Raw genomic sequence first — 4935 nt, 5'->3', positions numbered from 1 at the left:
CTCAGATGGTAAAGAATCTGCCTGCAATGCAGGAGACCTGGGTTCAATCCCTGGGTTGGGAAGATCCCCTGGAAGAGGGCATGGCAACTCACTCCAATATTCTTGCCTAGAGAATCCCCATGGACAGAGAAGCCTGGCAGGCTACTGTCCATGGGGTCACAAAGTGTCAGACATTACTAAGTACAGCACTAGTAGATGAGGCCCACTCACTTTATGGAACATAATCTATTCAGTCTACTGATTTGAATGATAATCTCTAAAAAGTACCTTCGAAGCAACATCTCAATGTTTTTGATCAAAAATCTGTGTACTCTGGACTAACCAAGTTGATATATAACTCTCTGAGACATGAACTTCTCAATCTGTTGACAAATTGACCCAAACTGAAATCTTTCCTAAGTGTTGACATCAATCTTTTCCTGATGTCTGCAAATTGTCCTTGAGAGTCATATCTAGAGCTAGAAAGTATCAGACAATAACTTTTATTCTTTTATTTTAATTTTAAGTATAGCATGCCTTGTTCCAAAAGTATATAACTCATATTTCAAGGGTATAGATTATCTTATTCACTTGGCATCCCAGAAGGTCTGAGCCTCATGCTTTCCACATCACAGGCATTCAATACCTGCTTGCTCAGTTAAACTGAGACTCATTTTAAATGAGCTCAGTCAGAAGGTTGTCATGTCATATCACTTAACTTTTCTGGGTTTCATTTTCCCTTTCTAGAAATGACAGGATTTACTATTAATCCCTAATTGCACTCCAGTATTCTTGCCTAGAGAATCCCATGGACAGAGGAGTCTGGCGGGCTACAGTCTATAGGGCCACAAAGTGTTGGACACAACTAAAGCTACATAGTATGGCACAGCATCATGTAAGCAGTAGCTACAGTAAGTATGTAGGAGCTCAGAAGAAAAAACGGCAAGGAAGGCTCTTCATGAAGGAGGTGCGGTTTGAAAGAGGAGTAAGAGGCACATAGTCAAATGAGAAGACAAATGTGGGATATGGCAATGAAATAAAACAGTGCGTGAAATGAAAGAGGTGGAAATGTACCAGGTCTTTTGACAGACGGTGGGTTGTACAGAAAGTTGTTGAGAAAGGCTATGGGAGATGTGGCTGGAGAAGCACATGAATAACTTGAAGACAATATAAATGGCTTGCACTTTAAAGTGATTGGATGTTATTGATAATTTTTGAATTAGGAAGGAACTTGATTAAAACAGTGTTTTGTGGTGGGGGGAAAAACCTATTCTGGCTCTATTAATTTATCCTCTTTAAATTTATAAAGTATATATAATTATATATATAAATATAAATTAATTTATCCTTTTTAAATTAAACAATTTGATCATTATCTTATGCGTCCCATTCCCTTAACTGTTTTTGTAACCACAGACAAATCTAATTCCTTAGATTAATTATATAATATTAAGCTGCAAATCCAAGCACTACCAAAAAATAATTTAGAAGTAATTTTGTCATAAAAATTATTTCAATGCAGTTGTCACAACTAATATCTATTATTACATTTATACACTATTACTTGTCAGAGGAAAAATTTAAACAGGAAAATGTGGGCTGCAGAGAACTCCATTAAAATGAACTATAAATCCTGGATGAAGGGAATTTTTCAAAATTAAGAAAGAAGAGACACAGGCTGTACCCAGATGTCACACTAAGTCTTCCTGGAGGAAGTAAGGATTGGTGAAAGTGTTAGTCACTCAGTCATATCTGATTCTTTGCTACCCCATGGACTATAGCCCACTAGGTTCCTCTGTCCATGAGATTATCCAGGCAAGAATACTGGAGTGGGTTTCCATTTCCTCCTCCAAGGGATCTTCCCAACCCAGGGATCGAACCCAGATCTCCTGCATTTCAGGCAGATTCTTTACCAGATTCTAAGCCACCAAAGGAAGACTTAGCTTGCAACTTATCTCAAACAGTAAAGAACTAACTGTTTCAACGTATCTAATTGTGTGCCTGATATCTGGAAAAGACAGGGTTGTGAGGATAGGAAGAGTTGCTTTGGCAGCTGAGCCCTGTCTCTGTTATCTAGCTTCCTGACTGAGCCAATATCTTCATCTATAGTTTTGTCATCCATAGAAACTTCCCAGTTGACCAGTGGTAAAGAATCTGCCTGCTGATGGACATGGGTTCAATCCCTGTTTTGAGAAGATCTCACATGCTGCATAGCAACTAACCCTGTGCACCACAGCTACTGAGCCTGTGCTCTAGAGCCTGTACTCCACAACGAGAGAAGCCATTGCAATGAGAGTCAGCATACCACAACTAGAAAGTAGCACCACTTGCCACAAAAAGAGAAAGCCTGCATGGAGCAACTGAGACCCAGCAGAGCCAAAAAATAAGTAAATAAAATTTAAAAAATATTATGCCTAGCACATTACCCCACACATAATAGGCCTCCTTAAGGACACAGTTCATCCTCCCACCACTGTCCATACCCTGACCATCACTACGAGTGCTCAGTTGCTCAGTCCTGTATGACTCTTTTGCGACCCCATATACTGTAGCCTGCAAAGCTCCTCTGTCCATGGGATTCTCCAGGCATGAATACTGGAGTGAGTTGCGATGCCCTCCTCCAGGGAGTCTCCCCCACTGTAGGATAGAATCCCCCTTCTCCTGAGTCTCTTGCATTGGCAAGCAGATTCTTTAGCACTGAGCCACCTGGGAAGTCGCTGCCTTCACAAGTTTTTAGTTGTAAAGTTGTAGACAACACCAGCAACCTCACAGTGCTGCAAAGAAGAGGGAGGGAACTATACCATGCTAAGTAATGCCCATGAGATTCCCACTGTAGCAAGTCCTTTCACACATCATATAATAAAAGCTATTAGACAAAGTTATTTCAGTTTCAATGTACAGTTTTGCCCATTAAAAGAACATAGCCTACATTTTCATGTCTGGTTAGAATCAGATGTATCTACCTTTTACTTCACACATTTCTAAAATGAGCAGAACACCACAATTAAATGGTTTCTAATAGAGTTCCCATGCACAAAAGAGTTCAGAAAATAATTCACCTTTTGGTAAGTAAAATGTAGTAATAATATATGTTTAGTGAATGTTTCTTATCTGAGAGGCACTCTTCAAAATGACTTAACATGTATTGACTCATTTAGCATTCCTAACAAATTAGTGAAGAAACTTTACCTTTATTACTGCCTTTTTATTGGCAGGAAAGATTACAATTTATGAAACATTCTTGAGGTCACCCTACTTGGTAGCAGAGGTAGGATTAAGAGACATATAAGCCAACGCACTTCTTGGGACATGAAACAAAAAGAAAATAATATCTAAAATTGTGGTCTACATTCTAGCTTTTTTAAAATTAAAAGCAAATGAAGATTTAGGCTTTTGTGTCTAAAACGTTTATAATTTCAAAAGAAAAAATTCTTTATCATGCAGTGAGAAAATTTAAAAAAAAACCTAATGTATTAATTGAACTGTTTGGTTTTGTTTTTAATTAAGTATTATTTCAAAATTACTTTATAAAGAGTCTCTGTAATATAGAGATAAACAATTCATAGAAGAGGGCTTCCCTGATGGCTCAGTGGTAAAGAATCTGCCCACCAATGCAGGAGACGCATGTTTGATCCCGGGGCGGGAAGACCCCCTGGAGGAGGACATAGCAATCCACTCCAGTATTTTTGCCTGGAGAATCCCAAGGACAGAGGAGCCTGGCAGGCTACAGTCCACAGAGTCAAAAAGAACTGGACATAACTGAAACAACAGATCACACAGAGCAGTCCATAGAAGATTTTCCAAGACTGCTATTACAGGACTCTGGCCCTTGTGAAAACTGTAAGCATCTCTAGTATATAAATAGAGATGACTTTTATGGTTCTTAGGTATATTTTAGCTTTATTATTTTTTAAACAAACTTACTGTAATTTGTATACCATAAAATTCACCTGTTTTCAAGTGTACAGATCAATGCTTTTTAAAATACATTTACAGAATTGTGCAGTTCTCACCAGGAGGGGTGATATGTTGAACCTATAAGAGATACCATTCTCTATAAAAGATAAAAACAGAAACCATAAACCAATTCAGAAATATACTTGGAGGTACTGAAGTTAAACAGAGGTGATCTACTTAAATATTATTAATATGAATGTATTAATTCATAATTCTCTCCTTAATACAGAATGGGAATATGGTTGTATTCCATGACTAACAGGGAGAAATAATGTTTTACTGATCTACAGAGAAGTAAACTAAGATGTCTTATCTAGAAAGAAAGAAAGAAAGTGAAGTCGCTGAGTCATGGCTGACTCTTTGCAACCCCATGGACTGTAGCCTACCAGGCTTCTCCGTCCATGGGATTTTCCAGGCAAGAATACTGGAATGGGTTGCCATTTCCTTCTCCAGGAGATCTTCCTGACCCAGGGATTGAACCTGGGTCTCCTGCATTGTAGGCAGACGCTTTACCGTCTGAGCCACCAGGGAAGTCCTATCTAGAATATATTGCCAATTCCCTCTGTAAAGCTTTGTAATGACATCTATTTGCTACTACCATTACCTTGAAAGTTACTAATCTACTTGTTGACAAATCCATTATAGTCTTTTGTTATTTGATGAGTAGAAAAGATAATTTGATGAGAAATATGAGACAATGCCTGTTGACTGAGAAGCCTGTTGAATTTCAAAGCACACAAATTAAAGGATCTATTAACAGACATTAAGTTCTAGATTTTCACAATTTGAAGGAACTTTAACCTAACTACTTCTTTTTTATAGATGAGGTTGCTTGGAGAGACTGAAGATCAGAACCCAATCTGGTGAGCTATCTATTGTATATTCATATTCAAATTTATGATTCCTGTGTTATTTTTCAGGTAGTATATAGGTGTCTCATCCCTTTTATAGTATCCTAAGCTTTTCGGCAAAGGGGCCTGTTTTTCCTGATTCCTCAGC

The 4935-nt window shown here is 38.1% G+C and overlaps 1 non-coding gene across 1 annotated transcript; it reads right to left on the bottom strand.

The window, feature by feature from the left end:
- Positions 1 to 4394: 4394 nt before the first annotated feature.
- On the bottom strand, positions 4395 to 4467 carry TRNAC-ACA (transfer RNA cysteine (anticodon ACA)). Its single transcript has one exon. It is a non-coding gene; the product is annotated as a tRNA-Cys (tRNA).
- Between the last annotated feature and the right edge of the window lie 468 nt (positions 4468 to 4935).

The sequence above is a fragment of the Giraffa tippelskirchi genome, chromosome 2, assembly GCF_054371585.1.
Source record: "Giraffa tippelskirchi isolate mGirTip1 chromosome 2, T2T-mGirTip1v1.2.pri, whole genome shotgun sequence".
Lineage (NCBI taxonomy): Eukaryota > Metazoa > Chordata > Mammalia > Artiodactyla > Giraffidae > Giraffa > Giraffa tippelskirchi.
This window is presented reverse-complemented; position numbering and strand designations above follow the sequence as displayed.